Here is an 11,928-nt window from a genome sequence, read left to right as displayed (position 1 = left end):
TGCCTCAATCTCAGCACTTTGGGAGCCCAAGGCGGGAGGATCTTTTGAGGCCAAGAGTTTGAGACCAGCTTTGGCAACATAGGGAGACCTTGTCTCTACTAAAAATTAAAAAAAATAAAATTTTAAAATTTTAAAAAAAGGCAAAGAAGAAGAAAGAAAAAAATAATTAGCCAGGTGTGGTGGCACATACCTGTAATTCCAACTACTTGGAACCTGAAGCAGGAGGATTGCTTGAGCCCAAGAGTTGGAGGTTACAGTGAGCTATGAATGAGCCACAGCACTCTAGCCTGGGTGACAGATAAATAAATAAAATTTAAAAATAGAATTTTATCCAATTTGAAGCTAGAGTGTTTTCTTTCTGTTGGAATTAAGTTCCAGCAAGTGAAGTTACCCTAGAGGATCCAAGAGGCAAAACTCTGAACCAGAGAAGGTTGTTTTGCACCAGAAACAAGGAATTCATGCCCCTTAGAAGATAAATATGTGTATGACATTCAGGGATGCTCAGGTGGCTTTGTGTTTTTCTGAATAGTTTCTTCTTTCTTTTCCTTGGGGGAAAAATGCTACTGCTGAATCTTCAGATTGTCCAATAATTTAATAATGTATTCTGTTGTGTGAGAGATTTGCTCCCCTGTGCAAAAGCCCAGCTGTGTTGGTCTTGCATTGATAGAAATTGAGTGACTGAGAGTGGGGAGTCCAAGGGAATTCTGAACCCCAACAGATTTTTCAGCTTGCTTGTTTCTGGAGGATTGGCCTGGACACACATGAATGACAAAGACATGAGTTTGATATCAAAGATACTTTGAATTATTAAATAATTAGGCCTCCTCTGTAGGTTTGTAGAAAATATAGCTAAAATGTCTCTCTAGTGGATTTCCTATTCATAATGGCTTCAATAGACCACTGAGAGCTTATGTAAATCTAAGATAAAGGGATTCAACGTCTCCCAAGGGGAAAAGTTAAGAAATTAAGCCTCACCTCCAATAATTTAAATGTGCCAGCCCTTTATGAAAAGACCTCCAGGCTGACAGAAAAATAAAAGAAAACCTTCCAAGCCACAGAACACCATGTTTGCAAAGAGACTTAAGCTATAAATTGCACTCTGTAATTTATGTTAATACATTTAAATAGACTAAAGAAATTAGTCTTCAAAAGCATGAATCTTTTAACATTCTACTTAGAAAAATGACTTCTGAGTGAAAAAAATACTCAATTGAGTATTAAAAACTCTATGTAAGAGGTAAGTTTTATATTCTTATAAGAACAAAATGCAATATGTGTAAATAACTTTGGAAAATACACTACTAGGTTATTAATACAAATTTAAATACTATTCCTGTTTTCAAATCTAAGCCCTTTCTTCAAAATGTTTTTGGATAGGAAAACAGTAAAATCTAAGTTTGGTTAACAGGCTTCAAGCTTCCTGCTGAGTTACAAAATAAATATGCAGATCAGGCCCAATAATATGCAAATTCACATCATGCCAAAAATTAGTAGTCATAAAGACTTTAAGAAATCCTTCAATTCTAAGACTTCTAATCAATAATTAGAGAGTCTTATCACTCTATCAAATAAACACAAGGGGGCCTTAAGCCACTCTGTCAGGTGACCTGCATAAAGCCTTGGCCCAGTGCGTCCTTGCAGTCTGTGGATTGCGCGACTGCCTTCTGTGGCTCAGGGACAAGACGTCACCATCCAGCCTATAAATGACTGAAGACAGAAATCCAGCATGGTCTTCTTTTGAATTCTCCAGTTGGAAACCCCTATGTACCCTCATTTTTTTTCTAGAGTTCTGTTTTTCTAAAGTAACCTGGAGACCGATGGGTAAATGACCATGTGTGCACATATAACGAACATTCTTTTTCTTCTTCCTTCCTTTCTTTTTTCCAGCATTCCTCCCTCCTTTCCTTCCTGCTTCCCTCCTGTCCCCTCCTTCCCTCCCTTCTTCCTTCCCTTCTTTTTTTAGAGACAGGATCTCACTGTGTTACTCAGGCTGGAGTTCAGTGGCACAATCATTACTACACTGCAGCCTCAAACTCCTGGGCTTAAGCAATCCTCCCGCCTCAGCCTCCTGATTAGGTAGGACTATAGGTGCACACCATCACACTCGGCTAGTTTTTAGTAGAAACAGGGGTCTCACTATGTTGCCCAGGCTTATCTTGAACTCCTGGCCTCAAGCGTGGCCTTCCAAAGTGGTGGGATTACAAGTGTGAGCCACCATGCCTAGCCAACTTCTTAATTTTAGTTTCTTCAAGGGTGTTTTCTCTTTATTTTATCTTGGTGACCCACTGCTTTCACAAGTCAAAGAAAACAATATACTGGCTTGGTGAAAATAGTTCCAGATCCACTTGGAAAGACTTGGGGTGCTCTGGGTTTCCGAAAGGGCAGGGTTAAATGTGTACCCTGGCCCCTGGGGCTGCACTTGCCTATCACAGACTACTAAACACTGATGGAGCAAACTCCAGTTGCTGATTCATCCTAGAGCCTTTACTATGCTGATTCAAAAGAACACCAGAGCATTTTCTAACCTGTACACAACTCTGCTCTGTGGATGGGAACACTTCTACCCTCTCCTGCACACAATCAGTTCAATCAGTGTATGCCCCAAATGGTTCTCATTAGATCATTTTCGAGGGAATTACCAGGCACAATTTAGTTGTTTTAACCCTAAGAGAAAGAAATGTTGGTTTCAGCTGAGTCAGTATCTGGTATTTTAACTCACTTAGCTTTCCCTGCAGCTCAGACCAAGGGTGTGCCTTCCTGGACTGAAGGACTTGCACAGGCCAGCTCTCTGGTGTGGACCCATGGTCACTGACGACTGATTCTGCCCAGGTAACGCTCCCCCTCACTCTCAGGCATTACTGTCTTCTGGATATTGGTTTTATTTGACCAATAATCTTGCCAGAATCTTAAATCTGCGTGGGTCCCTGAGAATCCTTGTATTCAGGAGGATAAATATGTTCCGGGTATGAATGTGTATTTTGCGTGATCCTTCCCAGTTGATGAATTTGTTTTAAAAATGCATAACAGAAGCTCTCATGGCAAGAGTGCAGCTGAGGCGAGCAAATTAGCTTTGAAATTAGCTGCTGTTTTGGAGTTTGCTGTGATTTGGGGTTTGGAAGGAAAGGGAAAACAAGGAAGTAAAAGCTCTCTAATCTTGCCTGTGTACGCCCTTTATCACAAGGAGTTCTCCTTATTTGTCCTCCAGGTAGCTTGCTTGCAGCAATGTGCCTTTATCAGTAAGCGATTTTACAGGCAAAGCTCTCAAATAATATACAGATATAGAGTAGAAAAGTAAATAAATATAAGGAATTTAAATGCCAATGCCTGTGCCCTTAATATTCTGTCAAGAAAAACCCTTTAATAAAATAAGTTGTATTGTGAATTTTAGCTAAAAGGTCCTCTCCCTGATGTTACCACGGTGAGAAATAAAAATGCAAATGTTGGATTTCACATCCTAAAAGACTTTGAATTAATTTTTTTAATCCCTGCAAAAGCCAAATGAAGTGAAATTTGTAAATTTCCTGAGTGTCATTACTTGCACTAATATCTAAGAATATGCAAATATAAATGTAAATATTCAACTAGTTAAATTATTTGAAAGAACAAGTATTTTATAAATTGGTTCTTGTATTACTGGAACTCATTGCAAAATTGTGTGCATTTATAGTTAATCCAGTTAAAGTGAATAATACTTTGTTACTGTATTTCTCTCATGAATTCTTATCAATATTTAATGTTAACAATATATTTTTAAATCTGCAAATGATTCTGATCATGTGATCATTTACCCATCAACACAGAATATACATTCTTCTCATCTGTACATAGAACATACTCCAAGATCAACCACATGCTTGGTCATAATGCAAATCCAAATTTAAAAAAAATGAAATACTACCAACCATAGTCTCAGACCAGAGTGGAACAGAAACAGAGATCAATACTTGCTTCTGAAAGACTTTTGGATAAACAACAAAATTAAGGCAGAAATAAAAAACCTTTGAAATAAATGAAAACAGAGACACAACATACCAAAATCTCTGGGATTCAGCAAAAGTAGTGTTAAGAGGAAAGTTTATTAAGCTAAATGCCTACCTCAAAAAGTTAGAAAGATCTCAAATTAACAGTCTAACATCACACCTGGAGGAACTAGAAAAACAAACTAACCCCAAAGCTAGCAGAAGAAGAGAAATTACTAAAATCAGAGTAGAACTGAATGAAATGGGGACCCAAAATCCATGCAAAGAATCAATGCAACCAAAAGTTGATTCTTTGAAAGGATAAACAAGATCAATAGACTGCTAGCTAGAGTAAGAAGGAAAAAAGAGAGAAGATCCAAATAAGCACAATCAGAAATGACAAAGGTGACATTACAGCCAATCCCACAGAAATACAAAACATTCTCAAAAACTATTATAAATACCGGTAAGCACACAAACTAGAAAATCTAGAGGAATTTGATAAATCCCTAGAAACACAAAATCTCCCAATATTGAATCATGAAGAAATTGAAGTTCTGAACACACTAAAACGGGGTTCCAGAATTGAATCAGTAATTTAAAAAATCTGCTAACCCCAAAAAACCCTGGACCAGATGGAGTCACAGCTGAATTCTACCAGACATAAAAAAAAGAACTGGTACTAATCCTATGGAAATCATTCCAAAAAGTTGAGGAAGAGGTACTCCTTTCTAGCTCCTCCTCCTGTCCCGTGAAGACAGTATCACCCTAATTCCAAAACCTGGCAAAGATACAATGAAGAAAGAATACTGCAGGCCAATATCCCTTATGAACATGGATACAAAAATTTTCAACAAACTACTAGCAAACTGAAACCAGCTAATTCATTATGATCAAGTAGGCTTCATTCCTGGGATGAAAGTTTGGTTTGACATACATAAACAAGTAAGTGTGATTCACCAGACAAAATTAAAAGCAGAAGCCATATAATCATCTCAATAGACACGGAAAAACTTTTGATAAAATTTAACATCTCTTCATGATAAAAACTCTCAAGAAACTAGGCTTCAAAGGAACATACCTCAAAATAATATAAGCCATCTATGACAGACCCACAACCTACATATCATGCTGAATGGACAGAACTGGGAGCATTCCCCTTAAGAACTGGAACAAGACAAACATGCTTACTTTCACCACTCCTTTCAACATAGTACTGGAAGTCCTAGCCAGAGAAGTCAGGCAAGAGAAAGAAAGAAAAGGCATCCCAATAGACAAAGAAGTCAAACTATTTCTGTTTGCAGATGATATGATTTTGTACTTAGACAACTCTAAAGACTTTACCAAAAAACTCCTGAAACTGATAAACAACTTCAGTAAAGTTTCAGGATACAAAATCAATTTAGAAAAATTAGTAGCATTCCTATAAACCAAAACCTTTCAAGCTGAGAGTCAAATCAAGAATACAATCCCATTTACAATAGTCACCAAAAGAATAAAATACTTAGGAATACATCTAACCAAGGAGGTGAAAGACCTATACAAGAAGAACTACAAAACATTGCTGAAAGAAATTGTAGATGACACAAACAAATGGAAAAACATTTCATGCTCATGGATTGGAAGAATCAATATTGCTAAAACGGCCATATTGCCCTAAGCAACCTACAGATTCAATGTTGTTCCTATCAAGATACCAATGTCACTTTTCACAAAACTAGAAAAAACTATTCCAAATTCATATCAAACAGAAAAAGAGCCTGAATAGCTAATGCAATTCTAAGCCAAAAGAACAAAGCCAGAAGCATCACATTGCCCAATTTCACACTATACCATAATGCTACAGTAACCAAAACACCATGGTACTGGTACAAAAACAGACACATAGACCAATGAAACAGAATAAAGAACCCAGAAATAAAGCTGCACAACTACGGCCATCTGATCTTTGAGAAAGTTGACAAAAACAAGCAATGGGGAAAGGACTATCTATTTAATAAATGCTACTGGGATAACCTTACAAATCACAGTTGAGAACACAGATGCCTAATTAACTGGCAAAATAAGGAACTTTGCCTCCTGGGTCATTACATGGCCCTTTTCCATCCATCTCAACTAAAAAAATTTTCTGCTTCCCATAGTATTAAAATAAATTACTGAGAGAATATCCAGATACCCAGTGATGAAGCCTCCTGGCTATAGTGCTCCCAGTTATGAGATTTATGCAGATAGATATATTAAAAATTTTTTTTCATGACCCATATTAGGACAAGTTACAAAAAGACTATGAAAAGCCTTGTGGCACAATGAAAGTTTCTAAATTCCTTAGCTTAAATGGTTTTAAGGAAATATTTATGTTTTGTATAGCTAATTGCTATGAAACCACCATTGCAAAAATGATAGCTGAGGAAGTTATGACAGTGAAAGAGATCAGACCTAACTGACTCTATCTTGCTTCTAAACTTTAAACTGTTGTTATTCATTCCTGGGCAAAGTTTGAACTAACCTTGGGAAGGACTTTATGGTTTGACTCTGAAACAAAATTGATAATAGCCCTTTCCCGAAAAGACCTCTCTCTTGCCTAGGGACCAGTCTGCCATTGTAGGACTAACAAATTAGCTACAAGATTAGAAATTATGGTTTAGTGGTCATGTAGCCTCTGGATGCAAGAGTTCAAGCCTCCCAAATTGCTCCTAGGGATCACATCGCGATTGTAAAACCTAAGATCAGTGCTTAGATGTCTTGCAGACCCTGCACTGGATGGATCAACTGACACTACCAAGACTCACCAGCTTGTGATATGTGGCTTACCAGCTCTGTGATACCATTAGGAACAAAAGTCAGCAAGAAAACCTCACTTTGACCCACTCTGTGATTCCATATCCAGCCTGACCCACTAGCACTCCCCATTTTCGGAGCTTCTAACCGCCAAATTACCTCTAAAATCTTTGATCCCTGAATGCTCCAGGAGACTAATTTGAGTGATAATAAAACTCTGGTATCTCGCACAGCTGGCTCTGTGCGAATTGCTCTTTCTCTATTGCAATTCCCCTGTCTTGATAAATTGGCTGTGTGGCTGTGTCTAGGCAGAGGGCAAGGTGAAAAGGTGGTTTCATCTGCAAATGTGTAACTAACACCAAGATTGTAGTAGCTCAATGCATAGAAGTTAAAGATTGTTCAGTTTTGTAGCCTTGCCTTTGGCTTTTGGTTTTTGGCTTTTATATTACTTAAAGAATTTTAGGCTGGGCACAGTGGCTCATACCTGTAATCCCAGTACTTTGGGAGGCTGAGGCAGGCAGATCGCCTGTGGTCAGGAGTTCAAGACCAGCCTGGCCAACATGGTGAAACCCTGTCTCTACTAAAAATACAAACAATTAGCCAGGCATGGTGGTGCACACCTGTAATCCCAGCTACTTGGGAGGCTGAGCCAGGAAAATCGCTTGAACCCTAGAGGCAGAGGTTGAAGTGAGCCAAGGTCACACCACTGCACTCCAGCCTGGGTGACAGAGCAAGACTGTCTCAAAAAAAAAAAAAAAAAAAAAAAAATTTAAGAGTTGATGTCAATGCCTGCCCACCTCCATTCATGTCTGGCCTAGAACCTTTAAACTGGCTATAAGTCCTTGGGGTCTAAGTACCTTTACCATACGTGTTCCACTAAGGGACAGGATGAACCTAGGGCAGGCAACTATGTCACCCTGACAACACTTTGGGACGAAATAAAAATGTGACCGTTGATATTGCCTCTGACAAATCCCGGCCAGAAGGAGGAGGAATGTAAACTCAAAATAAAATTCTAACCCCTCTAACCAACTGACTGGAACCCCCTTCTTGGCCCAGAGGATCCCCAAAAACTCTGAAAACTAGTTCAGGCCATGACAGAAATGAGGGGTCACACATGCATCATAAAACCCTGGTCCCTTTGGAGTTTAGACACAACTGACCAGCATTAACCTCTTTGATCAGCATTAACAGATTCTTTGTAGCAATAAGATACCAGATTCCAACCTGATTCTGGCACAACATCTCATGACAGATAGCAGTCCCTGATGGAAATCAAAGTATTTTACCTTCAAAATATATTTTTGGACATATTTTGAAATAGCTCTGCAAAGCTGTCTCTTCTGGGGAAAATTTACATTCTGTAGAGAATCCCCTTTTCTTACTAGGTCTTTTCTGGAGATTCTGACACATTTTAAGGTCCAATAAGAGACATTCATGTCATTTTCTCTGAATGTGGGAGCTTCTTCTACATGACAAGAACCTTGGCTTCCACAACCCCCAATCCCCTTATCTTAAGCTGACTTCAGCTATTTAGGCAGAGTTTTACTCAGCCAGTTACCAATCAGGAAACCTTTGAATCCACCTATGAGCTGGAAGCCCCTGCATCAAGATGTCCTGCCTTCTTAGGCCAAGGCAATGTAAACCTTACATGTATTGATTTATGTCTTTGTTCATTATTTCAAAGCATCTCAACAATGATGTGCATCCAAGCATTCTATTCTAGATGCAGCATACCAAGTGACCTCCATAGACAGAATAATGGTAAAAGTGGCTGACTGAAATTACATAAGATTTATCAAATGAAGACATCACTGGAACTTTATTGGAAGGGACCTTATCAAGCCCTGCCAAGTACTAAAATGGCTGATACTTTGTATTAGTTAGGATTCTCCAGAGAAGTACAATGAATACGAGATAATAGATAGGTAGATTGATTGATTGATTGACTGGTTTATAATGGGAATTGTCTCACAAACATGACATGCCATATGCCACCTGCAAGTTGGAGACCCAGAAAACAGAAAAGCTGGTTCTGGAGACAAGCTGGTGGCTTCAGCCCGAGTTTAAAGGCCTGAGGACCAAGAAAGTCAATGGAGTAATTCCCAATCTAAGTCTATCAGCCCAAGAAAGGAGGTGGGATTAAGTCCCTGAGTCTGAAGACGTGGGAACCAGGAGCTCTGATGTCCAATGACAGGAGAAGATGGACACCCCAGCGCAAGGAGAAAAAGAGTTCACCTTTGATGTCTACCATCACCTACCCATGAGGGCAGATCTTCCTTACTCAGCATATTGATTTGAATGCTAATCTCTTCTAGAAACACTCTCACAGACACACTCAGAAATAATGTTTACCAGCCATCTGGGTATCCCCTTAGGCCAATCAAGTTGACACATTGAATTAACCAGCGCACAGGTGCCAAGGCTTTTGGTATTATATCTCGTGTTCTAACTGTGAGAAAATGTACTCACCCACTTAACAACTTCTTGCTTTTGTCTTAAACACAGGGATCAATGGCTTTTTTCTCTCTTGAGATCCAGCAAGCGTACAACTCCTAGAAGTGTTATAGAGCAGTGGCCTGGTTTTCTATTCCAATCCTGATCTGCTGGTAAGTGGACGTTGACTTAGTCTGTTTTCTGCTGCTAAAACTGAATGCCACAGACTGGGTAGTCTATAAAGAAGAGAGATTTATTTAGGTCACGGTTCTGGAGTTCAGGAAGTCCAAGAGCGTGGCACTAACACCTGGTAAGAGACTTCTTGCCCCATCATAACATCATGAAGGGCATCTCATGGTGAGAGGGCAAGAGGGTGTGTGTCAGCTCAGGCCTCTCTTCCTTGTCCTCTTCTTATAAAGTCCCCAGTTCTATCATGAGGGCTTATCTAATTCTAATTACCTCCCAAAGTCCTCACTTCCAATCGACATATAAATTTGGGGATTACATTTCCACACATGAAGTCTGGGGGACACATTCAAACCATAGCTGATATCTATATGAAAAGCAATACAGTTTGACTTTTCCTTCAACCATACCCCTAAATCGATTCCAGGTGGGTTGGTGATCCTATATGTGACAAAACAAGAAGCTTCTAGAAGATCACATTAGAGAAATTATCAACAACAGACACATTAAAATGTGATCAACTTCAATGAGTATCAGGGAAATGCAAATTAAAGTCACAATGATATACCCACTGGGGCGGCCACCTTAATTAGCAATAGCCAAGTATTGATGACAAAATGGAGCAATAGGAATTTTGTAACTTCTGATGGGAATTTAGGCTAATAGAACCACTTTGGAAAATCGTTTGGCAGTATCTACTAATGTTGAACATTATATATATAAATAATACATCCCCAGCAATTCTACTCCTAGGTATATACCCAACAGAACTTAGTAATGTGGCTGGGTGCCTATAGTCCCAACTACTAAGGAGGCTGATGGGGGAGGATTGGTTAAGCCCAGGAGTTCAAGACCAGCCTTGAACAAAGTGAGACACCCATCTCTTAAAAGAAATAAAAGAGTGATGTGTACAACAATGTGTGTACATGTGTACAGCCTACAGCAATGTTCATAGCAGCATTATTCCTATAGTCAAAATTTGCAAAGAACAAAATGCCTGTCATTTAGAATGATCAAATAAGTTGCCATATTCTCATATAATGGAATATAACAGGGCAATTAAAATGAGTAAAATACGGCTATATGCAACAACATGAATGAGTCTCACAAATGTAATTTTGAGTGAATGAAGTCAGATGCTAAAGAATATATTCCATATGATTCTATTTAGATAAAGCTAAACAGGCAACACTGATCTCTGAGGTTGGAAGTTAGTGTAATGCTTACCCTTTGGGGAAGTAATAACTGAGAGGGAGGGCGTGGGAGCTCCTAGATGGCTGAAAATCTTCTGTTTCTTTATCAGGGTACTGGTTGCACAGCTGCAATCATTTTGTGAAGAGCCATCAAGCTGCATATTTATGATTTGTGCACTTTTCTGTATGCACACTATAATAAAACATTTAAACAAGAATGCACCATGGCATATGTTTACCAGTGTAGCAAACCTGCACAGCCTGCACATGCACCCCGGAGTTTAAAATAAAATAAGCAAAGTGAAGTAGTTTGCCCAAGACACCACAGCTAATTAGTAGTGAAGCAGGGGTTTTAATTCAGGCAACTCGGTCTGACTCCAGTACTTATACTACAATAAATACTTTATTTATGTTGAAAAAAAAAATAAGACAGTAGCTTCCCTCCTTACCTACTCATTGCTCTCGATAACTCTAGATCTACCTCTTTTTCGCTGTGTACCTTGAGGAAGCTGCCTTTTCTGAGGCTTAGTTTTTTCATTCGTAGAATGAAGGCAACTCATTTATCCAATAAAGATTTCCTGAGCTCCCACTACATGCCAGGTATTGTTCTAAGTGCTTAGGATACATCAGTAAAGCAAACTTACAAAGACCTCTGCCCTGTGGAGCCTAAATTCTAGAGATAGAGAAGAACAGGCAGTATACAAATTAATATAATAAATTATATAGTATGGAAAGGTAAGTAAGTACTATGGCAAAAAGACAAGAGTTGCTGACAAAAGAAAGCAAGAGGCTCTTTGTGCTCTTTGATGGGTTATAAGCTCATAGAAAGCTTGGGGAAAACAAGGAGGATCAAGAGTGTGGAGGGAGCAAGTTGCAATGTGAAATAGAGTAAAAATGTATAAAGTTTTATTTATTATTGTTATTTTTATTTTTTGAGACAGAGTCTCACTCTGTCACCCACGATGGAGTGCAGAGGCATGATCTTGGCTCACTGCAACGTCCGCCTCCCGGGTTCAAGCGATTCTTCTGCCCCAGCCTCCCGAGTAGCTGGGACTACCAGGTCATTTTGTATTTTTAGTAGAGACGGTGTTTCACCATGTTGGCCAGGCTGGTCTCAAACTTCTGACCTCAGGTGATCCACCTGCCTCAGCCTCCCAAAGTGCTGGGATTACAGGTGTGACCCATCGCACCTGAGAAGCACTTGTCACAATCTAAAATGCTATACATTTTGAACCAGGGGAGGTAGCTGGTCCAAATGCAGGGAAAGGGGACAGTGAGTGTGAAGGGGATGAGGCAGCTAAGATTGCAGACGGACATGAAATGTCATCTCCCTGAGAAAGGGGCATTTGAGGAAACACCTGAAGTAAGTTATGTAA

The 11,928-nt window shown here is 39.3% G+C and overlaps 1 long non-coding RNA gene across 2 annotated transcripts in view; it reads left to right on the top strand.

The window, feature by feature from the left end:
- The first annotated feature begins 2,340 nt into the window (after positions 1 to 2,340).
- Positions 2,341 to 11,928, top strand: part of LOC116537033 — a 29,449-nt gene continuing 19,861 nt past the window's right edge. The window contains exons 1-3 of one of the 2 annotated variants that reach the window (XR_004262925.1): positions 2,341 to 2,829; positions 9,246 to 9,346; positions 10,663 to 10,788. This is a non-coding gene — a long non-coding RNA (uncharacterized LOC116537033). Of the gene's footprint in view, positions 2,830 to 9,245; positions 9,347 to 10,662; positions 10,789 to 11,928 lie in introns of those variants that run through there. The other variant, XR_004262924.1, reaches the window with a different exon arrangement.

The sequence above is a fragment of the Sapajus apella genome, unplaced genomic scaffold, assembly GCF_009761245.1.
Source record: "Sapajus apella isolate SASKATOON/1434 unplaced genomic scaffold, GSC_monkey_1.0 scaffold106, whole genome shotgun sequence".
Classification (NCBI taxonomy): Eukaryota; Metazoa; Chordata; class Mammalia; order Primates; family Cebidae; genus Sapajus; species Sapajus apella.
The sequence above is the reverse complement of the archived record's forward strand: the minus strand, read 5'-3'. Positions and strand labels throughout refer to the sequence as shown.